At 46.2% G+C, this 25,367-nt stretch overlaps 1 long non-coding RNA gene across 1 annotated transcript in view; it reads right to left on the bottom strand.

The window, feature by feature from the left end:
- Positions 1–4,366: 4,366 nt before the first annotated feature.
- LOC147582074 (uncharacterized) overlaps positions 4,367–25,367 on the bottom strand; it is a 56,368-nt gene continuing 35,367 nt past the window's right edge. Inside the window, exons 3-4 of the long non-coding RNA XR_015250549.1 lie at positions 5,159–5,253; positions 4,367–4,635 (exon numbers count right to left, since the gene is read on the bottom strand). This is a non-coding gene — a long non-coding RNA (uncharacterized LOC147582074). The remainder of the gene's footprint in view (positions 4,636–5,158; positions 5,254–25,367) is intronic.

Consider the following 25,367-nt stretch of genomic DNA (forward strand, 5'->3'; position numbering starts at 1 on the left):
TGGGGGAAGAAAGGAGGCTCTGTTTCCTCAAAATGAAGGCCAGCTTGTCCGGAGACTGTGCTGCAAGGTTGGCATTGTTTGGGTGACTGTCGGGCAAGATGCATTCTCCCTCCCCCGTGGGCCAAGTGCACGACCCTGCTCCATAGATGTTGGGCTTGACTTGGTCAAACCTCTCTTGGTCAATGGACTGCCAGTCACAACACTCTGAGGCCTTAAGTGCACTCGCCCATATGGCTTAGTTCTTAACTCCGGTGTCCCCTGAGGGGAGCACGTAAGTGTGTGGCCGTTGCCCTTTCCCTTGGGCCCCAGAGTGAACACCCCTGGAGCTGACCTGAATCCGACTCCTAGCCCATCCCACAGAACCCACAGCCGGAAGCCCAGTCACCCACTGAGACCAGCGCAGCTCTCCCAAGCCACAGTCCCACCCACAGACCTCCAAGGCGGAGAATAAAGGCTGACTGTAAGCCACTGAGTCTGGGGTGGTTTGTTCAGCAGCATTATTGTGGTGATAGATGATTGACTCAATAGTAATCAGCAACGCCTGCCCCAAAGTCAGGCATGAGCCTTCCTAATGACTCTTCCCCTACTAGCTCGATAGCACTGGGCAAGTTAGCCTTTCGGCCTCAGTTTCCTCATTTATAAAACGGAAGTAATAATAGCATTACTCTCAGCACCATTGGGAGGATTACATGAGATAATCGATACAGAGTGCTTAACGTCGCACCTGTAAACATCGCCCGGAGTAAACGTTCTAGAACTCAGAGGTCACAAATTGGAAGCGTGTTCTCAGATAACTCAACGAATTGTCTCTATTGGGATCAATCCTCAACTGCCAGCTGGGAAATTTCATGTGGAAAAAGCAATCCACACTTGCAGCTTCTCTGGGAAAGTCAGATCTGGCCAACACTGGGCCAGCCTTTCTACGTGGCAACAATGGATAGAGCTAGGGGGCAGTATATTACCATGTGAGTAACAGCAAATGTGACCACTAGGGTTTAAACAATTGAGGGGTTCGGTTTTCGCAGGCAGCATGACATCCAGGAGTCAGAAGCCCAGGGCTGGCACCAAGCCGAACGATGCCATCGGGAAGCTGGGCGCCTCGGTCTTGAAACCTTGCCATCTTTAGCACGTGGTGTTTGGGCCTCATAATCTCAAGATAGCTGCTGCACATCCAGCTGCGGTATCTATGTCTCAGGCCAAAAAAGAAAAAAAAAAAAAAAAAAAGGAGGATGGAGGAGGTAAAGGGGCAACGGACAACATTTCTCCTCGCAAGGCTTTGTCCTTTTATACTGGAAAGGGAGACTTTCCAGGAAGTTCCACTTACGTCTCAAAGGTCAGAAGTGAGTCGCCTTAGCCACACTTTGCTGCAAGTGTGCTGGGAAACGGAGCAAGCGCTCTGTGATTGTCTCTGTAGCTGAGAAAGAAGGGAACTGGAAAGAACAGCTCTAGTCGCACTGCTCAGTTTAGCACAGAACCTTCCTAGGCAGGGTATCATCTGCTTTGTTTGCAAACATATATGCATCTGTTTTGTTTGCAATTCCTGCCCTAGGTGGTGCCTGTCTGTGTGATCCTTGGCCACGTAAGGGCATCGATGGGGAGCGTGCTCTTGAGTTTCTCACCGCTGGCCAAGGTCTTTCTAAGATCACGGCAGAACTGAACTTCCAGCCCCCCCCCCCCCCCCCCGCCCCAGCTACTTTGCCCCATTCTTCGTCTTCATAAAGCTTCTCGTCTGGGGCAGAAGCCAACGTACAAGATGCTCAGCAAACAGTGGAAAGTTTCTCTTACAAGGAGCTCTGACCACACTAGCCACATTCTTGCCACAGTCTTGGCTAACGCTGAGAAAATACTCTTTCCCTCCACTCCGCTTGTCTTCTTTTTTCTTTTGATGGACTGTGATAGCTTCATACCATTTTTCAAGGCAGGCTATTGACGTACCAGGAGGTGCCCTCTATTTACTACAATAAAATTAGTGATTTATAGAAAGACGGAATTCCACAATCCCCTAAACTCTCCTTTTATCCCTAACTACTGTGTCAACAAAGCGCCCAGCATCCAGTGTGGTTCAAAGGTCTGGATTGTATAGCGAAATAAATCATTTTTAAAATCCCAACAGTAATGTATGGTGGGAGCATTCTTAACTTGAACTGAGTAAGGGGGAAGAGAACCGATGCAGCCAACCTTAGCTATAGTATATTACTCAAGTTGATGTGGGGCAGAGAAGATTGGATATTTAATGTCAATGATACCATGAGAGGGGGATGAAAAATTCCAAGTTCCACCAGAAAATAAGAAGGAAAAATTTAGGTCCCACAAGCCCTGGCCTATTTTTCCTTTCCTTCTCCTCTCCGACCCTCTGTTTTCTTACCTTCCTCCCTCTCTCTCCCTTCCTGCCTGCTGAGGGTCTATTTCTGTGGCCACTGCAGAAAGCCCAACACATTTTTCAGTAGGGCCCTAGTTTAGGCTCAGGGTGGACATTCTAATATATGCAGGACCCTGGCCCCAGACTCGCTTGTTCAAACGCACTCGATGCCGTGCCTTACGTCACAACGTTCAAGCCTAAATCTCTGGAGTGTGCGTGCGGACCTGCCTGGAGTCCGTGTAGAAACGGTTTCATTTGGGTCAGTTCAAGCAGGCGTCCACTCCAGGAGGCTCAGGAATCATGGAAAGAAAAGGTCTGACTGGTAGGTCATGGGGCGGGCTGAGTGGGTCTGACCGATCAGTGACAGCAACTCACTTGAGTTCAACCAGTTTATCTTGAGCTCCTAGAGTCAGACACAGTGCTAGGTCTGGGGATGCAAATACCCATCATATAGTCCTGCCTTTCAGAAGCCCACTACCTAGAGGAGGTGGCTCCAAATGAATTATTTACCCCTCCAGGAAAACTCTAAACCCCCCCTAGTATAGTGCTTCTCACACTTCAACACGCACACAGATCCCAAGATTCTTATCAAAATATCAGTTGGGGCTCAGTAGCTCTGGAAGAGGCCTGAGATTCTGCCCATCCAACCGGGTCCCAGGTGCCGGCCACGCGGCTGGTCTGTGGCTGCACTTTGAGTAGCTGGGTCCCAGGGTTGAGTGTCAGCTTCGAAGGAGCACAGAGGGCTGCTGGGTGAGGAACGCCCCAGGGAGCAACTAGAGGCTGCTTCTTCCTCGCTCCAGAAGCATGTGGCTCCACTCGGGATGTATAAACAGGCTTTGCCCGGCCCGCTAAGGTCACCTGTCATTGTGTTGCTCCAAATTAAAGGAGCATCTTTCAGCAGGGGGCTGAGTGGTGGGGCAGTTTCAGGAGGCAAGTCTTTGAAAAAGGAAGCAGCAAACCATTGTTTAGAGTTGAAAGTGTTGGGAGAAAGTGCCCTCTTGTTCTTCTTGGACAGACTTCCTTTCTCTCTTTTCGATCTTCCTTGGGAAAGGGGGCATTTTTTGGTTCGCTGAAGATTCTGTAGCATTCCACGGAGACCTTTTTCTCCCACACCCCCTTCTCCACATAAAGGTTACTGTACTTGTCAGAATTCTTATGGCACTCCATACACAGCAGGTGCTCAATAAATGCTTTAACAATCTTGAGAAGAAAACTCACGGGGATTATATTCCACGTTTTGCTTTTTAAAGTCTGAAAGCAGACCCTAGGACCGATTATGTACTTCTCAATTCCTACTTAGAAAACGTTTCTTTCTCCTTTCTTGTAAAAGATCGTGTCAGAGATGCACTATGTGCAAAACCATTAGGAGATCAATGAGTTTCTAGTCCATGAGACTCCAGATGTGTGCTATTGTATTAGCTATCTATGGCCACGGCTAACGCTGTGTAACAAACAAGAAGCCCTCATAAGCAATATACTTATTGTTCATGCATCTGTTGGTTGGCGAGGAGGCTCTGCTCATCTGGGGTGGGCTCATTCATGTATCTGGTGGTCATCCAGTTGTGTTGACTGGACATTTGGGGTAACTGGCCTTTGTCCATGTGTTCTGTCTTCCAACAGGCTCTCCCAGGCATGTTTTTATGGCGACTGTGGAGGGTGCAAAAATGCAAGCAGAGACATTTTTTCCCCCAAGCTTATGCCTGCATTATGTCTGCCAAAATTCTGCCTGCCAGAGAAAGTCACATGGCTGGGCTAGGGTCAGAGCAGGAGGGCACTGCAAGGTTACATGGCCAAAAACACAGGGCTTTAATGCAGCCCATGAACACAGCCTGTACGTGTAACAAAGTAACTTCACAGTTCATAGTTAAGCTGATACAAGCAACATCTTTGCAAAGAGCAAACATCTAGCCTTCTCCCTGCTCCAAAAGACAGAACAGCTGCAGAAAAGTCCAGGGAAAACAAAGCCATCTGAGAGGAGGGAGAGCAAGAAGTATTTACTGACAATGCTCAATTTGTAATCCACGTTTATTTCAAACTCAAAAGGACGTATTTACAATATGCCAGGTTTTCACGTCCCCACCCTTCAGTGGCATCTCTCCAGCAATAGAAATATCAAGCTTTCTGCCTCTTTCAAAAGCGAGGGCCTGTGTGTGCAAGGTAAACAAAGGGTAATGAAACAGCAAATGGCAGAGTGTCAAGTTGTTGGAAGGTGTCTTCCCGGGATGCCACGGGGACGCGGTTTCATTCTGGTCTCATTTAACATCTTCATTAATGATCTGGAAGAGGGAGTAAACAGCACATTAATTATAATCACAAGTGTTGCTAAATTGGGATTTGGTGCCTGCACCAAAGAAAGGGACTCTGAAAGGACCAGGCAGGAGGTGGATCCGGCTTGGAAAAGCTGAACGGCACCTAGGAAGAAAATCACAGCACATTTCAGGGGAGGAAACAAGGCCACTTGGAAGCAGTGAGGCCCAAAGGCAAGGAAGCTGCCTGAAATCCCTTCTGGAACAACCTGAGGTATTCACAAATAAACCCAAGAGCGAAGTGTTTATGGCAAGGAGGTAGCATCCAGGATTGAGATGTAAGCAAGCAGGAGCGGGAGATGGGGGGACAGCCATAAACACACCGGGGACCAGGGGCACTTGAAACTTTTTCCCCCCTAGCCTCCTTCTCCCTCCGGGATATTAGCTTCTGAGAACAGGGGTTTGTGTTGATTTGTTTTCTGCTATATCCCCAGCACCTGGAATAATGCTTGGGACACAGAAGTCACTCAATAAATACTTGTGAAACGCACACCTGAATGAATGGATGAGGGAGGGACGCTGGGTGGCTTCTGAAGGAGAGAGGCTTTCTCTCCAAGAGGTAGGAGCCAGCCAGAGATTGATTAAAAACTGAAACTAACAAAGCAACAAAGTAAAAATTGGGGAAGAGGAGGAAATGAACAAAGTGAAAATCAGGAAAACTCCTCAGAGAGCAGAGAGCCTGTTGGTGTTATTATACAAATAAACAATAGTGTAAAAGACTTAACGGTAATGCTTATGGGTGTCTGTCACTGTCTAAGTGGCTTTGTACACATTATCTCATCTAATCATCACAAGAAAACTACCGGGTGTGTTCTATCATTGCCCTTGTTTTAGGTCCGAGGCACAGAAAGATTAAGGAGCTTTCCAAGGTCACATCCAAGGTCCTCTCGGTGGTGAGATTCATTTCATTTATTCATTTTAAGTAGGATTCACACCCAGCAAGGGGCTGCACCCAGGACTTGAACTGATGACCCTGAGATCAAGAGCTGAGCGGAGAGCAGAGGTCAGACGCTTAATTGACTGAGCCACCCGGGGTTGAAACCTGTGTAACCCTATTTCCTGTTCTCCACGACCATTTTACATGGCCTGCCATATTGGTCTAAAGGGAAGGCTGGCAGTGGAAGAGACAGAGAGGGAGAGAAGGCTGAGGCGAGATGAGGAGAAGAAGGCGGGGGGGGGGGGGGGGGGGGGGGGGGGGACAGAAAGGAGAAGTAAACAAACACAGAATAGGGCAAGTGACTTTTCTCCACCTCCCACTCAGGGAACCACTTGCCAGCCAGCATGAGCGGGAGGTTCGACACAACACGGCTCTTCTCCCTGGAGGCGGCTCATGGTCTCTGCCCTAAATATCACGCTAGTATTTAAAGCTAGATGCTTTTTTGGTACAAAATGCCCCTTAATTCTAACCCGCATACTTTAGCCGGTGTTCAACTGAAGAAACCATCAGTAGTCATTCTGCATTTTCTTCTTTATTCTTCTATTTCTTTTGTGCCTTTTATGTAAGAAATCTGGAATTTTGTATTTTGTATTTTGCCTGTACGTTATTCATTATTTCCTGCACATTATTGCAGGCCTCTGTCATTTGTATATATCGAGCGTTAAGGACATAAAACCACATAGACTGTATTTGATAGGTGATTTAAGGACTTTCAAGGGTGATTTTTTTACAGGAATTGTTTTCTGTCCCTCTCTTTGGCTTTAAAATAAAGCCCCCACCATTCTGGGCTTCTCCTCCTTTGAAACCACTCTGTGCTGCTTAACATTTTTGCTCGTGGCTCTAATTTTAAAACAATCGTCTTTGTTTTGTCTAGTATTTATTATGTGAATACTTGAAGGTCATGAATTTGACTTCTGTCACCAGCAACTAGAGGCAGCATGGTCTGTGGTGGGGCGTGTTGAAGCTAAGGCAGAAACAAGCTGTGATTGATGAGAGAATCCTGGAAACATCAAGAAACAGGGTCCAGCCCCCAAGGTACCCAACAGTGCTCTGGTTGCTGAAATTTGTCCTCTACTTAGAAAAGTTTCTTCCTGAAATTACTTTTTTTCTTTTTTCTTGCCTGCTCAAATTGAGTTTCCGTCTCTTACAACCAAACAATTCCTTCCCCATGCAATGACCTTACAATCTGTCCAATTTTAAACAGTCCATGCTTTATTTTCTGGCATTCGAATGCTAACACTGATGGGGGGAAAGGGATCAAGTTATCAGTGTTCTGGGGGATGATGGGAAACCATTGCTCTGAGTCTTTCTCATCCTGGGCTCATCTGGAAATCACTGTGAATCAACTCTAATCTCCATGCCTCAGTTGTGAAAATATGCCCCCAGAGGAGACTTCCTAAGACCGATTTAAGGTGGTATTCAAAAGCTGCTCCCCACAAATAAAGATGACAATAAAAAAAGCATTTCCCAAAGTGTGTTCCTGTTAGAATAGGGCAATCATATCATCTACCCTCCAAACTGGTACACTTTGGGGCGTGAAAGGGAATGCCTTTCACAATCATGCAAGGACAGTGGGCATAAGACAGGGTAATCACACCCTATGTACAATGTGCCTCGGCAAACAGAGTTCCTTGGCCCAAAAAGTTTGCTCACTTGAGTTCCCTTCTTGAGGGTCACAGTACCCATTCTGTTAAAAGCTCTGAGTCCTTGGGGCACCTGGGTGGCTCAGTCGGTTGAGCTTCCGACTTTGGCTCAGGTCATGATCTCACTGTCCGTGAGTTCGAGGCCCGCGTCAGGCTCTGTGCTGACAGCTCAGAGCCTGGAGCCTGCTTCGGATTCTGTGCCTCCCTCTCTCTCTGACCCTCCCCCGTTCATGCTCTGTCTCTCTCTGTCTCAAAAATAAATAAACATTAAAAAAAAAAAAAAAGCTCTGAGTCCTATAATAAAGAAGTCCACTAAATTTTATCTAAGCCCAGTATTTCCCAATTTATCAGATTATGAAGTCTTTCTTCTCTTTTTTCCTTCCCCGCCCTTCTCCTCCTCCTTCATGAAATCTTCATTCTCAGTAACACTTAGTACCACCCCCAAGGACTCAGTGTTCGGTAGAATATCCTTCAGAAACTGCTGACCTTGAGCATATCTTATTCAGCTACAGAGTCACCTGCCACCTAAAGGAACAACCCAAAATCTAAGGCCTCCGAAACAAAAATATCTTCCCACCAAGCTCCCATTTGCCTGAAATTTCTACCATTATTTTCTCCTTTAAGGACCTTTTAAAGGATATGCATGTTGTAATGGGGTTAGGCATTATGTCATCTGGAAGGAATAACTCATTAGCTAGCTAAACATTAGCAATAATTAGTTTATCTGAATAGCCACTTACCACCCATAGATTTGAGCGGGGAACGGGTCCCCCAGGACTTCTCTTCATGGGAGGAATGGGGGAAAGGGTCTGGCCGGTGCAGTACTTTAGTGGAGGGTAATATTAATACGGTTCCCAAACTTTACTCCACCGAAGATCACTTCTCTTCACTTACTCTCTCCTATCTCGTTTTAAAAGATGCTGTCTCTCAAATAAACTGAACTTACTCAATAGTAACATTTGTTTAACTTTGTATTATATTTTCTTCACCTGCTTTTCACATTTTTTCTTCTGAGAATGCTTCTTCCCAGTGTCAATGTTGAGGTTCTAAAAAGGGTATTCATGGGGCACCTGGGTGGCTCAGTCGGTTAAGCATCCAGCTTTGGCTCAGGTCATGATCTTCTGGTCTATGAGTTTGAGCCCCGCTTTGGGCTCTGTGCTGACGGCTCGGAGCCTGGAGCCTGCTTCAGATTCTGTGTCTCTCTCTCTGCACCTCCCCCGCTCACACACACACTCTCTCTCTCGAAATAAATAAACATTAAAAAAATAAATAAAAATAAAACATAAATAAATAGGGTATTCATGATCTAAACTCTTACCTTTCTGGACTTCTGGACTAGTCTAAGGGTGAACCCCCAGACCAAGCTGAGTCCGTCAGAGAACTTCCCTGGGATTTATTATTATTATCATTATTATTAATTATTATTTAAATATAGTTGACATAAAATAGCCTATTAGTTTTAGTTACACATCATAGTGATGTGATATTTTCATCCATTACAAAATCATCCCCACGACAAGTCTAGTTACTACCTGCTACTATACAAAGCTATTACAGTATTGTTGACTATATTCCCAATGCCGCACATGACATCCCCATGACTTACTTATTTTGTAACTGGAAGTTTGTACTGCTTAATCCCCCTCGCCTATTTTGCCCATCCCCCTACCCGGTCCCCACTCTGGTAGCCAACAGCTTGTTTCCTGTACCTGTGAGTCTGTTCACGTTTTGTTTGGTTTGTTCATTTGTTTTGTTTTTTAGATTCCACGTAAAGGTGAAATCATAAGGCTTCTCTTTTTTTTTTCATTGATTTTTGACATTTGGATCAGAATGAGCAAGTCTCAGTCCCCCTGGGATCTTGGAGCAGGTTTCTCAACTGTTATGGACATTTGGGGTCAGATAACTTTTTGTTTTGGGGGCTGTTCCGTGCATCGTAGTATGTTTAGCAGCATCTGCGGCCTCCACCCACTCGATGCCTCCCTCCCCCCAGACATCTCCAAGTGCCCCCTGCGGGGTAAAATCCCTCTCCATCCCTGGCAGAGAACCACTGGTCTCGAGAATGAAGCCCACACTCAGAGGACAACACAGGTAATAGAGCTAGAGAATGAGAGAATGTCCTGGTGACATTTGAGGCCCCCGTTCCAGCTGTCCCCAAGGCTCAGCATACCCGAGTTCTTCCTGTGGATTGATTTCATGAGCCAATAATTCCATCTCTCTCCCCCTAAGCCGGCTCAAGTCGGATTTCCCTAGTTGCACACAAGAGTATTGCGTTCATCTATAATTTCCATTTGGATTTTTGACAAACTGAAAATAGCTCACTTCCCGGCTCTCCTCCTTCTGTCTCCCCACCCCCACCGAGCCGGCCCACGATTACATGTAAAGACCCCTGTGAATCAGAGTTCCCTAAGCCTGTACCAGACGGGCAGGTCTGAGGCACGGAGGACGGAGGTGGGAAAAGTGAGCCAGATCTAATGTGCACACAACAGAAGCAGTTCCTCCCCTTTCTCCAGCAAGCAGCAGAGGTGGGCTTGCCTAGAGATTTTTTTTTTTTCCTTGAAAAGGGGGCTAGGGGTTGTGGAGAGGGGGGAAGGAAGTTTCCCTTCAATGGTGGAAATAAGCTAAGGAAAAGCTAGAAAGCACAGAGAGTGAATACCTCGATGGCAGAGGAGGCCTTTCTCCGGGACTGCTACAGGCTGCAGGGAGTTCCCAGGGTACCGAAACCGGTGTCCATGCCTCCCACAGCGAGGAGAGGCTGTGGCCTGACCTGCCAGACATTGCCTTCTTGAGCCACAAGGTCCTGAGCCTCTTGTGTAAAACCCCCAGCTCCGCTCTAGGACTGAGCTCCCTGGCCCACCCACCCCCAAGGGCATAGGCCCGCTGACAGCTGAAGTCTCTTAGGCTCACTTTCAGCACATCTTCCGAGCTTAGAGCTGGGTGCTTGGAGCGGGGCAGGGCACGCCAGGACAGCCAGAGGTTGTTAAAATATTGGAATGCTTCCACACTGGTGGATAATGCTATTCTGAGCCAACTGGGCATGCCTTGGCCCCCGTGGAACCCGACCCCCGGGAACGAAAGAGTTAATGGGGCACAACAGGTGGCTCCGGGGACCCTGCTTCCGAGCAAGGCTGTTTGCACCTTGGCGGGTGCTGATGCCTTGCTGGTTGTAACTTATTTTGAATAGCCAATCTGAAAGGGAAAACGGAATTCTGGAGGAAAGGGGCGGGAAGGTGGCAAAGACCTCACGTTATCTTCCACTTCTGCTTCGGAATGGTCCCGCGATGTCACCTGTTCTTGGCGCTCAACGCCATTATGCGCCTACACTTGGACATGAAGGAGACTTGGCTCCTGCTGCAGGCGCTCCCCGGTGTGGCGGGCGCCGTGGAGAGCACAGGTGACGAAGAAGATGCTGCCCGGGGACTCCGCTGATGGACGGATGCCTGCATTCCCTCTAGAGGTCCCGCTGGGTTTCTGCGGTTTGCCCAGGGGTTGGGACCCACTGGCAGTGTGCACTTGCACTCTCTTTTGGTGCTCCCTAATGGGCTCACCTGGGCAAGTCCACCTCATAGGAATTCAGCTTCCCTCCCACCGCAGAGGAAGCACACTCATCATCCTGGCCATGTCTGGGCTTTGCTGCGGTCCGCTGAGCCACGGGGGCCACCTGTGGCCCACGGGACGGGTGCTACAAAATGGAGCTAAAATTAGACTGGAGGGGAATTCATTGTGGTAATTTCCTTGGATTACTTTTACCCTTTCTAATTTAGGCATGGGGAAGCAGAGACACTCCAGCATCTCTCCTTAATTCAATTTGTGCTCAGGTCAAGGAGAAACAAAGCAACCATTTTCAAACTACTTGTCTTCCGAAGGCAAAGAGAGGGTTCTGGATAATGGGGAGCAGAGTTCCCTTTGGTCAAAATATAAGAAAGAGCCAAATAACCGCCCCTTCAATAAATACTCTGTCTCCTTCCTGAATCTGTGTGTCCCCCCCATCCCGCTGCCGATCTGACCCCATTAAAGCAGGATCCTATGCTCCTGCAACAGTCAACTATTAACTAATAAGGCTTAACAACTCCCAGTAGGTATTTGCATTTTAATAGAGAATTATTGAAGACCAAAAAGCTTTCAGGGTCTAAAAGAACAAAGCACAGAATCAGAGGCTATGAGGTGGATGTTTGGGGGAGCAGAAAATTGTCCAGGTTATTCTCAATTTTTATCGTGTTTACTTTGTCCTCTTCACAAGGGACACCTATCGTCTAACCCTCCCGTGGCGTTCTCCCCTCCCACCCCACTCCCGCCCCGTCCTGTGCACACGTTGGCGGTCAGTGGCTAGTTTGGGGGCTGTCTGCTAAAATGGAGGACGTAAGGAGAGATGACAAAAAGGAAAGAAGGTAGAATATGGGGATAGATCATGATTTTATTTTTTAAAGTTTATTTATTTTTGACAGAGATAGAGTGTGAGCACGAGCTGGGGAGGGGCAGAGAGAGAGGGAGACGCAGAATCCGAAGCGGGCTCCAGGCTCCGAGCTGTCAGCACAGAACCCGACGCGGGGCTTGAACCCACGAACCGTAAGATCATGACCTGGGCCGAAGTCGGACGCCCAACCGACTGAGCCACCCAGGTGCCCCTAGATCATGGTTTTATACGGAAGACCAGCCAGTAAGAAGCTCATGGCCAACGGCCATCGAGAATAGGGATTTTAATGTTTAATTTTAAGTTGGGGTGTGTATGCATGTGTGTGCCTGTGCTGTATTGAGTTAAAAGCAACCCCCATACAATCAAAATACCGCCAGAAGCTTCCTACGCCTTGTGTCAAGAGGGACTTCGAGGGGAGTGTGTGTATTTGAGTAAACAGTACTAGCTGTGGTAGCAGGGAAGCCTGAAACGGATCAACCTTAATCGATACATGTTTATCTCTCACTCTGGCCACAATCCAATGAGGATTGGGAAGCCACTTCGTGGCTATGCATTTGGAACACAATGGCCTCCCAGGTCAAAGACCGGTGCGATGTTAAGAACGAAATCAATCAGGCGATGCGGAAAAGGAAGAGCGTGCCCCCCTCTACCAGAGGATGTAGAATGGAGGTGGGGAATTATATGAAAGCGAGAAACTGAAACCAGAGGTGGCCAGGAGGAAATTAAAGCCACAGAGAAAAGTGTAAAAGATTTTGGGAAGGATGTTGATCTGGGACAAAAGTGAGATGGGAAAATTTGAGTGAACCTTCTTTTTTTTTTTTTTTTTTAATTAAAAATTTTTTTTTTCAATGTTTATTTATCTTTGGGACAGAGAGAGACAGAGCATGAACGGGGGAGGGGCAGAGAGAGAGGGAGACACAGAATCGGAAACAGGCTCCAGGCTCTGAGCCATCAGCCCAGAGCCCGACGCGGGGCTCGAACTCACGGACCGCGAGATCGTGACCTGGCTGAAGTCGGAGGCTTAACCGACTGCGCCACCCAGGCGCCCCGAGTGAACCTTCTTGAAATCTTAAAGGGCATCATGACCGCGGGCTGGGAGAACTGGGGGCTTCTAGATAGCTGACATTTAGTCACCGTGAGATAGAGAGTGTTTACCTGTCCTCCCACCGTGCTCCTTCCAATATGTCCCTGTTTCAAATATTCCGGTCGTCTGTAGTGTGGATGTGGAAAGAATGAATGCCTTTTCCAGGGAAAGTGGGAGCCCAGCTCCCATCATTTCCACTCCTGGATACAAGACCGCAAAAGAGTACAGGCTAAAAAAAAACACTGGGCATGACGTGACTGTGGCAGAGTGGTGACAGCGGGGTTGTGTTCAATCATGGGACACAGGACGTGCATGATGGGGAACTCCGCGTTCAGACCAGGTCCCAGATGAAGAGACTCTTTCCACCGAAGGGGGTTAAAACACCGCTCACATAGTTACAGATGGCATTTGGGAAATTATAACTGGACCAGAGAGACAGAGAGTGAGAGGTGCATGATTAACATGCCCAAAGACGCAGCCACAGTAGAAACTCTAAGGTGAACACTAGACAAGACTTCTGAGACAGCTCTGCCCCACCACAGAAGCCACAGCTGGTGGAGGTCAGCCTCCAGGGATAGCAGCCAACAGGGGGCGAACTTTGTGTAGGGAGACAGAGTCACGGACCCGAGAAATTAGACCAAAAATATACCTTACAAGATATGCGAGAAGCCACGCCTCCCTAAAGATAACATGTTGAGGGGATTTTGAACATTGTGTATGCAAAGCCAGGGACTATCTGCAAATCACAATAAAGAGAGGGGAGTGGGTGTCCTAAGATCCATTTCTCCACCTTTCCTCTCCTCTGCTCTGTATCCTGCAAAGTATGTGTGTTAAGAGGGTGAGAGATAGGGGCGCCCCAGGGGGTGGGGGGATTCGGTGGGTTAAAGTGTCTGACTCTTGATCTGGGCTCAGGTCATGATCTGCCCCTCCCCTGCTCTCTGTCTTTCTCTCCCTCTGTCTCAAAAATAAATAAACTTAAAAAAAAAAAAAAAGAACTCTTAAAAAAAGGAAAAAAAAGAGGGTGAGAGATGGGTTCACCCTGACCAGCTGCTTTTCCCAGGTTGCCCTGTTAGCGGGCTCGCATTGGGTGCAGCCACTAGGAGGCAGTAGTGAGAGACCGGAACCCAAGGAAGGGAGAAGGAGGGACTTTCCTCTGCCTCTGAACCGCCCCTCCTCCTCCAGCAGCAGCAGCACCGCCTGGCGCAGACAGACAGACTTGCGGTGGTCCTTGCACCTGCCAGGTGAGCCCCGCCCAGCCCCTGGGTTCCAGCAGCACTGCCGTCTCCCTCTGTCCTTCCAAAGGGGTGGCAGTGGCTTTCTGCCTTTGCAAATCTCTGGGCCACTTCACTCTCCCCTTTGTCTTCTCAACTTTTCCGTCACCCGACCAAACGATGCCAGCATTAAGTTCCCTGTTTAAAACAAAGTTTGTTTATTTATTTTGAGAGAGCGAGCGAGCAGGGGAGGGGCAGAGAGAGAGAGAGAGAGAGAATCCCTAGCGATCTGCACTGTCAGCGAGGAGCCTGACACAAGGCTTGAACTCCCTAACCATGAGATCATGACCTGAGCTGAAATCAAGAGCCAGATGCTTAACCGACTGAGCCAGCCGGGTGCCCCTCCCTGTTGTAAATACTCAGAAGGTTCCCACCGTCCTGGCTGGGGCCTGACGGTCAAAGCCCTGAAACTGAGAAATACTACCACGTAGAACAGTGGAGGGAAGAGAGGTGGACAGACACACGAAGAAGCGAGGTGCCGACGGAGAACCTCCACTCCTTCGGTTGAGGATCCCCATCCTAGCCTAGAGAGGGTACTAGAAGGTGATACTAGAAGTGATTAGGCGTAAGTACGTGTTTAGAAAAACGTTCAAGCAGCTTCCATTGCAGTATGGGGGTTCAGTTATTGTCCACCCCTTTTGTAATCCTAATGCATGCCAGCTCAATGAGGTCAGAGGTTTTTTGCGTAACTTTTTATTTGGAGATAATTTCAAACACGGAAAAGTGGCCAACATAAAGATAGTACAAAGAACAGCCTTTTCCCAGATTCACCCTTATAACATACTCCTTCCCTCTTATATAACCATGTTATCACTTCTAGTTACTTCCGTGTATATTTTCCAAGAACTGGGATATTCTCCTAAATAACCACAGTACAGGTATCAACTTTAGTACATTTAACTCTGCTAAAACACTTTAATCTACTTGCTATATTCCAATTGACAATTGACCCAATAATGTCAATCGGCCCAAAATGTCAATTGACCCAATTCTGTATTTTATAGCATTTCTCCCTCCCAGCCTTCCTTTGTATTTTATGACATCGGCACTTTTGAAGAATAGGGGGCTTCTCTGTCTCTGTCTCTCTCTCAATAGAAGTTTCCTCATTTGGAGTTCATGTGCTGTGTCGTCATAGTTAGCTTCAGGATCTACATTCCCTGCCAGAATCCGCCATGGGCGATGTGTATCCTTCTCAATAAAGGACATCTGGAGCTATACAGCATGCACCTGCCCCTCCTGGGTGATGTCAGTTTTAATCATCTGGTCAAGGTGATGTCTGACTTCGGCACTATAATAATCACTGATGACCAATCTCTAGAGAGACACTTAAGCCCATACAAATCTCCTGTTGCTTATGAAAATTACCTCCTAGGCTGAGAACCATTGGCGATCCTTGCCTGAGCCTACCTTCGTTGTGGTGCTGGTAAGAGGGGATCTCTAACGTTAGCGCTCCATGCACACTTACCAGGGGGACTTGGCCTTTTACTGGAAGCAAGAGCCCTCCCTTCTCCCTTATCTGCCCATTGTTAAAACGGGTTCATCTATTTCTATTTTTTAATGATTTATAATTCACTATTGTCTCCAATTATTTGGCACTTAAATGTCCCAGATTTTGCTGGCGGGAACCCTTTTGAGCGGGCTCTGTGTCCTTGAGGCGTGCATTCAACCTTTTGGGGGTGCTTCCTTACTCTCCGCACATTAGCAGCTGTTCAAGGTTCATCTTGTAGTTACCCAGGTCAGGGATTTGTCTGTTTAGTTCATTGCTGTGTCTTCAGTACCTAGAATCATGCCTGTACATAATAGGTGCTCAATAAATCTATTTTGATTATATGAAAGACGTTCCTCTTCAGGTACTGAGACGGATATCTATGCTGAGCAAAACCTAAATGTTAAAGTTAAGATTTTAGTGGCCAGAAGCTTGTGAATCCTGTAACCTACTAGTTCTATCTAGGGATCAATCTGAAAAGGAATGATCTGAGATTAATATATAATCTGTGATTGAACAAAGATGCCGATGCAGCCATGTTTGCACAAAGAAAACTTAGACTCAGTGTCCAGAAGTGGGGGAAATGCCTAAGTAAAACTATGTGATATTCACATAATATAAAACAGTCATGAGAAGTCCTATTTCTAAAGGTTTGTCAGTAGTGGGAAATGCTTTTGCTCTGATAGTAAGGGAAAAATGAGAAGACAGAATTGAATATGTAACGTCTATGAAATATACTAAAATATGCCTACCAGAAAAAAAACCAAAAGAAAATACAGAAGAAAACTTAGTGGAAATGGCCTGTGTGGGAGGAGTATGTGTTTTTTCTCTCTTTTTACTTAACTTTTGCACACCCAATTTTTCTACAGTCCACCTGAATTTCTTTTTTAACTAGTAAAGTTAATGTTTTAAAAAGGAAAGAGAGGGGCGCCTGGGTGGCTCAGTCGGTTGAGCGTCTGACTTCGGCTCAGGTCATGATCTCACAGCTCGTGAGTTCAAGGCCCGCATCGGGCTCTGTGCTGGCAGCTCGGAGCCTGGAGCCTGCTTCGGATTCTGTGTCTCCCTCTCTCTCTGCCCCTAACCCACTCGCATTCTGTCTCTGTCTCTCTCAAAAATAAATAAACATTAAAAAAAATAAAAAATAAATAAAATAAAAAGGAAAGAGAAAATATAAACATGCATAATGAGTAACTAGGTAAGGGGTACCCGTCGTGTTTGCTAACACGTGTGCCGCTGTTACAGAATCAATCCTATGTTCTGGGGAGCACTTGTATACACACAGAATAGACCAGCTTAGAGCAGCTTCAAGACCTTATTCAAGCAAGACCCGGTGCTTACACCCCTGCACCAGCCTCCCTCCATCTGTCAATATCGTACCCATCAAGGCGACTTGGTTTGATTTCTGACACAAGCAGAAACAAGGGCTAGGGTGTAGGTGGCTTCTTTGAAAGAGGAAGGCAAAAAGGTGTGTGTTAGTGAGCAGGTTACAATTTTCTGTGTGAGCTCAGGTACTTCTAAATGGCTCAGTCCCCTCATCTGTAAAAGAGGGATAATAGTCCCTGGATAGGTTGCAAAGCTGGCTACAATTCTTCACCCCTCTGGTAGCCACACTCTTTACATGTAACTGTGCCGTGCCTCTCATCAAGAGGTGGAACCTATTGCCCACTCCCTGAATCTGGGCAATGTACCCTTGTAGATTTGCTTTGGCCAAGTGCAAATGTAGCAGAATCGACCGTCTGCCAGCTTCGAGTCTCGCCCTCCAGAGGTTTCTACGCTCCTTGGAATCCCAACACTGTCATGAGAATGCTGGAGGAGCAGAGACTGAGTAAAACAGAGGCAAAACATTTCATCTGAGACCTTCCCAAACGGGCCAGTCCCTGGCTGCCCAGAGGCAGGAGAGAACCCAGCTGAGGTGTCTCAGCCAACAGCCGGCTGCCCCAGAAGCGGAAGCTCCCAGCTGATACACAGACTTGTGAGCAAAAAGAAACGTTGTTGCGTGCCGCTGAGGTTTTATGGTCATTACACAGCATTATTATGGCCATAGCTGACTGATACAGTGCCGATTTTACTAAGGATTAAAGAAGCATATAAACATGTGCAGGATTTAGCATAGTGCCGGGACCATGATACCCTTTCCTTAAATGTTTATTATTGTTATAATAATATTGCACTATCACAGTGTGCCATATTTTCAGATCGTGTGTGTGTGTGTGTGTGTGTGTGTGTGTGTGTGTGTGTCAGTTTCTCCTGCTAAACTAGGGGCTCCTGGATGATAGAAAACCAGAACCAATTCATCCTTGAGGACATATTTTCCTACACTCAGGAGCCCATAATTCAGAAGAGAGACAGATGTATACATAAAGTCTGTTGTGGGAACCGGAGATAGCAAGCATCCAAAAGTGCTGAACACAGAGCTTAGCACAAAGAAGATGCCCAATAATGATAAAATAAATAATAAAAAGCAAGCTTCCCCCACGTCAGAGCATTTCTGTGGAACGTGTGATTGATAAGGACCAGGCTGGCCATCACCCTCCCCCTCTCAGAAGCTCAGCCAAGGGAATGATGGGCTTATTTGGTGGTTTTATACCCGTAGCTGCTGCTCAAACTTTCAAGCTCTCTCTTCCTCCAGAGACAAGCATCACATGATGAAAAAACTAATTAGAGCAAGCACGGTGCTCAGAATAAGCGGCCTATTAAAGAAATTTGAGTCGAATGCAGCAGGACTTATATTATAAATATATCCTTAACAAGTATTTATTTTTGGTTTTTTTTTTCTCCACAACCTCCCTAGGGGAGTTTATTGTTCGAGAAAGGGCCAGGTAAAAATCAGAATATTTTTACAATAGGCTGCCTGCTCCCCATAGAGATGCTCCCCGGGGCCAGTAGGCTGAGCGGAACAAGCTCCTAGCAGGAAACATGCAGGCAGCACGTGCTGAGCCTAGACAGCAGGTTAACAGAGAATCAGACAAATTCATCTTCATTTCATGTCTTCGACAGCCTCTCAACTTAGGTCAAGTCCAAGGTAAACCAGGTAATTTTATTAGAGGCAGGGAAGGGTGGTAGAGAGCACGAAGATTGGCTTGGATTATGTTCCCCGCTCCATGACCCGCCAGTCAGGAGACCTTGCCCTAGTTATTTAATTTCTCTGAGTCTCAATTCTCTCATCTGAAAAATAGGGATCATGAGAAGTCACCTTGCTGGGCCAGGATGAAGACCAAAGAGAGCCAAGTGCCTGGCTCATAATGGCAGGCAGATAGGGACAGGATAGCCCAGTGGCTAAGCAACTGGGCTCTCGAGCCAGATGGCCCGTGTTTGTAAGCGGCTTGTCCAGTTCCTACCTGTCCTTAACCTCTCTGGGCCTCGGATTCTGCAAAATCTGTAAAGGAGGGAAAGTTATTTCTGGCCCTTAAGGTTGTAATGATTAAGGGAATTCGTCTATGTGAAGTCCCGAGGACAGCTTCTGCTACACGCAAGTGCTCAGTAAGTGTTAGCTATTATTGTTCTTCAAATAGGATTATTAATAAAAATCTCTGATGACCAGAGACCTCCTAATCATTTCACTTTGGTCCAGATATCAGCTGCAATGCATTAGCTCATACGCACAAATGGCAAGAGTGGATTTAAGCACATCATAATTCAGTGAGTCACGATTCCAGTTTATAAGCAGAGAAGCACAATTCAATTTTATAGGCAGCTGGGCTGCTAATTAAGAAGAAGCCCTTAATTACAGCACCTGACATAGGAGACTTGTCTCATGCTCACTCGCCTTATTCGTCCTCATTTCTCCTTCCTCCATCTATTTCTCTGCTTATTATTTATTTTCCTGTCTCCATCGAGGGTATGTCAGTGGTCTGGAGACCTAAATACTGAAACTTCTCCCTGACTTTGGAACCCACTCGTCTCCGCTTGAAGTGGAAACAGTACTCAACTCTCCAGGCACGGATTAAGGCAACAGATATAGGGGAACCATAGGAGTCGTGGGAAGCCAAGGAAATGGTCCATGGGTTTACCCAAGGGACATAAAGACCTATGTTCATATAAAAGTCTGTATGAAGATATGTATAGTGGCTTGATTCATAATCACCCAAACCTGGAAACGACCCACATGTCCTTCAACTTGGTGAATGGATAAACACGCTGTGGTATGTGCACACAGTGGAATACTGTTCAGCAATAATGAAGAACAAACCACCGGTGCAAATGCACCATGGTGCATCTCAAATGCATTAGCTGGGTAAAAGAAGCCAGAGTTAAAAGGCGACATACTGTATGATTCCATTAACATAACTTTCTGGAAAAGGTAAAACTGTGGGAACTGAAAACAGATCAGCGATTGCCTGGGCTTGCGATGGGAGAAGGGGGCCAGCTACCAGGGGCCTTAGGGAATTTGGGGGAGGAATGGAAATGTTCTATACCCGTACGCATGTGTCAAAGTCGTAGAACTGGACACTAAAATGGGTCAATTTTACCCCTTGTAAATTATGCTTCATTAACCTGACTTTAAAATGAAATTGACCATAGGATCCATGGAGCAGCAAAAAAAAAGGTCCTTGGCATTTCCAAAAGTCTGACTGCTAACCTCTATTTTTTCCTTTTATTTTGATTTTATACGTTTCTTGACATCCTTGTTAGCTATTAAAATACGCATTAAACTTTTTTTAATGTTTACTTATTTTTGAGAGAAAGAAAGAAACAGAGCACGAGCAAGGGAGGGGCAGAGAGAGAGGGAGACACAGAATCCAAAGCAGTGTCCAGGCTCCGAGCTGTCAGCACAGAGCCCGACGCGGGGCTCGAACCCACAAACCGGGAGATCGTGACCTGAGCCCAAGTTGGATGCTTAACCGACTGAGCCACCCAGGCACCCCTAAAATATGCATTTTTAAAAGTAGGGGGTGATTAATCTCATCAATATAGTAACACTAGCATAAGAAAGTATTTCTTTTCCCAAGTAAAACTAGTCTTTTAGGAAGAATCAGATAGGAATTCCATTGGGCGAAAGCCGTTGTAAACATCAGATGATGCATAGAATAAGATGCGTGTGTTTCAGAGTCTGGGGTAGAGGGGAGAAGGGCTATTAACATATTCTGCCCAACTGACTCCTATCAGATCTCAATGCACAATGACCTCAACACATTGGGAAGTTGGTCCTGCAAAATTAGGACAAGGTCAAATGTAGACGCATGCTATGTAGGTACTCCCAGCAGAATAATAGCTTTGTCCAAGTCAAAGAACACCAGCATGGGTAACAATCCAAGAATTCATATTCAGAATGCCTACAAACTGCCCAGGGTCTAGCATTGCAGAAAGAGAAACCAGTTTTCACAGTTCGCCACGGTATAAACGGGTGTGGATGGATGGCTGTGAGCTTTTTCCACCATTAAAATGATTTTTCTCAACTAGGAACACACGTCGCTGATGAATCACTAGTGCCAGCTTTTCACACAACTCCAAAAAGTATCCGCCAATAAATGAATAACCCACGGCTGGGCGGGGCGGGGAACGGCAGGGGGCTGTGAGCCAATAAGCAGGGAGTTATTTGCTGAGTACTGATCTGCACGGCCAGGTCTCACGCCACCACCGCCTACAAGAAAGATGGGGTTGTCACCACTTTACAGACAGGAGATGAGGGCTTAGAGAAGCGAAACCACTTGCCCTTAACCCTTTTATAACACCGCCCCCTTTTTTTTTTTAACGTTTTCAAGTACTCATGTTCTGCGACCCCACGGCAAGTGGGAATGGTGATTGCCGAGTTAAATTCAGACAGAGCTGGGGGGAGGCAAAGGGAGAGAGAATGAAATCATAAAGAGGTGGGCAATGGTGTGCTGGTAAGTGTTTAACAACCTGTTCTGGGGCAGAGGGGGCTGGTTTATGGCGGCAGCACCATAGCCAAGTTGAGGCTATCCATGGGAAGCTAACGAGCTTGCAGATTTCCTGACAGTTCAGCAAGCAGCTATCCTGAGAGTTGCTGCTGGGGAAATTTGGGGTGAAAAACTTGGGTTTCGGGAAAGCCTCAAGAGAACCCTGGGGGAACTAGAAATCTAGGAACGGGAAAGTAATCGGAAGAGGAAAGAGACCGAAGATGGGGGAGGAAATAACAAAGGAAGACAGGATCCAGAAGACAGAGCTGAGACCCCCTGATGAAAATGGAGGAACTGTCGGCAGTTTAATGAAGCCAGGGAAGCCCTGAGTCTGTCCATGCCCCACTGTCCCAAAGCCCCCAGAGTTTAAGCAACGCGTGGACCAGGAAACTGAGCAGAAGCCTCTACCCTGGGTGCCTGGGTGGCTCAATCAGTTAAGCAGCCGACTCTTGATTTAGGCTCAGGGCACGATATCACGGTTTGTGAGATCAAGCCCCGAGTCGGGCTCTGTGCTGATAGTGCAGAGCCTGCCTGGGATTCTTTCCTCTCTCTCTCTGCCCCTCCTCTGCTTGCTCACTATCTCTCTCAAAAATAAATAAAGAAACTTAAAAGAAGAAGAAGAAGAAGGAGGAGGAGGAGGAGGAGGAGGAGGAGGAGAAGAAGAAGAAGAAGAAGCCTGTACCCGAGGAAAGACCAGGAACACAGGGATTGCTGGTCAGGGTTTGGAGAAGGGATCTGTAGAACAGGAAAAGACTGAGTTGTTGAGAAGAGGAAATAGTGGTTTCCAGTGACCGCATTATCAGATTGACCTCGTTTTCATCTTTCCGCTTTGCAGCCTCATCACGCCCTGCGGGTTTGAGGGACACATAGTCTTCCCCCCCATACATCTGGCTTCCTGTTGGATTCTCCCCACCTCCATGCTGTTTTGAAACAAACCTGCCAATCCTTTGATGCTCATTCCTTTGATGCGTGTCCCTTCCTTTCGAGTCCGGGCAGGCTTGGACCAATAGAACGTGACGGAGGTGCCACGACACGATTCTGAGATTGGCTCATAAACGATCATGCAGTCCTGGGCTGCCAAGTAAGAACACAAATTACCCTGAGGCCACCATGACAGAAAAGCCACACGTAGGCACGCCAGTGGCCAGTCCCAGCTGAACTCCGTGTTTCGTCCAACTTGCCGAGCCACCAGACGTGTGAGTTAAGGCCAACTTGAGCCCTTCCGGCCAGCCTAGCCTTCAGTTGGATACTGCCGAGTGCTTTTAGGTGATGCCGCACGGAATACTTCTGCTGACCCCTGCCTCAATGTCTCAGGCCCTAAATTGTGAGATCTCCCAAAATGGTTGTTGGTTTAAGCCAATAAGCTTGGGATAGTTTGTCCCATAGCAATGTCTGACTAGAACACTGCACTCTCAGGCTTTTCATGCCTCCCTCTTTAAAGAGCCTCTGGGAAGACAGGGCAGCTGAGAATAGCACCATGAAATACTGGTTTATTTAATTCTATCAGATCAGCCGATAACGACTTTACTAGCCTGTGTTCCGCACGTGTATGGATATGCAATAGAGAATCACAGCCTTCAGCACACCTTTCCTTGAAAAATCAATCTCTGGACATAAGAGCTATCAGATATTTCTAAAGTGCCCTGTTACTATTTGTTTGCTATTTGTTTATTCACTTGCTTGTAAACTGAAACCTATTAGAGAAATAGAAGCACATTTCAAAGATTAATAAACAGTTTAAGTGAGAAAGTTCTTTTTTTAAAATTTTTTAAATGTCTATTTTTGAGGGAGGGAGAAAGAGAGAGACAGAGCACGAGTAGGGAAGGTGAAGAGAGAGAGAGAGAGAGACAGAATCCCAAGCAGCCTCCAGGCTCTGAACTGTCACCACAGAACCCAACACAGGGCTTGAGCTCACGACCCGCGAGATCATGACCCGAGCCGAAGACGGACACTTAACCGACTGAGCCGCCCAGGCGCCCCATTAAGTGAGAAAATTCTATCCATTTATGTGAGCTTTTTACTCCTGAATTTGAGAAGAACTTCTTCAAATTGAGAAATAAAACATCTCCATCACAATCCACGGAACGAGGAAGAATAAATCAAGAACCACTCTTTCAAACCCATGTCAGTCCAACTAAATAACTGATGGATGAACATGTGCCATTAGTTACCTGACTAGCTTCTAGTTTGCATTTACCCACTTATTTCTACAGTCTTTATTGAGCACGTAATACATACCAAGCACCATACTGGACTTTGGCAACACAGAGATGAAACTGAAGAAATAGCAGAACTAAGGGGTGTATAGTCTTGCAAAGGAAACAAAGGCATTGGCAACCATCTTAATTTTGTGATTGTAAATGCAAAAGTGTTCATGTTCCATATTTCTGGAATTGGAGTGTGTCTTACAATTTACAACCAACGTCCATTCTCACTTTCCTACCAACTGCCAGGCAAAAGAGTCAGTTGTCACCATCTGGGATAATACAAGCGGGGAGGCCCAAGCATGGAACTGTTTAGTGCCATACAGTGAATCTATTTATCCTTTTCTCGGCTCTGCAAGTTATTTCCATTGGTGACAAAACTATAACTGAACTTTGGATTTTTTTTTTTTTTTTAATTTTTTTTCAACGTTTTTATTTATTTTTTTTGGGACAGAGAGAGACAGAGCATGAACGGGGGAGGGGCAGAGAGAGAGGGAGACACAGAATCGGAAACAGGCTCCAGGCTCCGAGCCATCAGCCCAGAGCCCGACGCGGGGCTCGAACTCCCGGACCGCGAGATCGTGACCTGGCTGAAGTCGGACGCTTAACCGACTGCGCCACCCAGGCGCCCCTGAACTTTGGATTTTTAATTGTTGCTTCAAATGTCTTTCAGAAGATTTATGTTGTGATGAAGCATTAAAACAAAATAATATCAGGGCGCCTGGCTGGCTCAGTGGGTACGGCATGCGACTCTTGATGTTGAGGTTGTAAGTTCAAGCCCCACATTGGATGTGGAGATTACTTAAAATAAAATCTTTTTAAAAATTAAAAAAAAAAATTAATATTGGACACAAAGAAAAGAGCCTCTCTTCAACAGACAATGCGATCACAGGCAGTACAAACAGCCGAGTCTCTCAGGGATAGCTGACAGAATTTCCCAAACCTGGGAGAGATGGGTGTTACCAATTCACACTCCATGAAGAATTGTCACTCAGGTTCTAGAAGTTTCTTTGTTTGAATCTTCCTGTCAGTCAGAGAGAAGCCATTTAACTTTCAGTAATGGAGCAATCAAGACTCTGAGTTTAACAAAATAAGAAACAAAGACAAAACTCTGATAATGTTTAATATACTTCAGTACTTAATGGTCTTACCTAAAGGTCCTAAAGAGGTCACCGTCATCAGTTCAGATTACAACCTGATCATGAACTAAACCACAATGGTAGGCAAACTGCAGGTGTTGAGATGTGATTCAGAAGGACCCTTAGATTTTCAGTATGTTGAAGACTTACACTCAAACTTTGTAATACTAAACAAAGAAGTAGAACGTGAGGATCTGGAGAAGTTTGGTAGTTTAAAAAATTTGATGTAGTTTAACGGTTCTTTTAAAAAGTCATTAGTAAATAAACGTGCCATCTTAAAACCAATAGTGTCTTCAAATCAAGGAACTATGGTAATTATATTTTACTGCCTAATGTGCTTATGGAGAGGATGACAGAGCATTTTAATATACTGTAATTATAATATATTGTCAGATGTGCTATGGAGTCTTGATTTAAAATATTTTATCCATTTTCCTCATTAGTATTATTATACTTATCAGAAAATATGGTATGCTTGTTGATCAGGAAGATCAATAAGGTCACGGATGATAGAGTAAAAGGACCATGGGACATAAAAAAAAGGAGTGATTCATTTTCCTTAAAATAGAAGAGTCAAGAAAGAAATTGGATGTCTGAAATGGCGATTTCTTTTTCATTTTGTCTTTAAAGATAGATAAATTTTTGTCGCAGGAGTTACATTAGGGGAAA

The sequence above is a fragment of the Puma concolor genome, chromosome B1, assembly GCF_028749965.1.
Source record: "Puma concolor isolate L17-30 chromosome B1, mPumCon1.1.hap2, whole genome shotgun sequence".
Taxonomy (NCBI): Eukaryota; Metazoa; Chordata; class Mammalia; order Carnivora; family Felidae; genus Puma; species Puma concolor.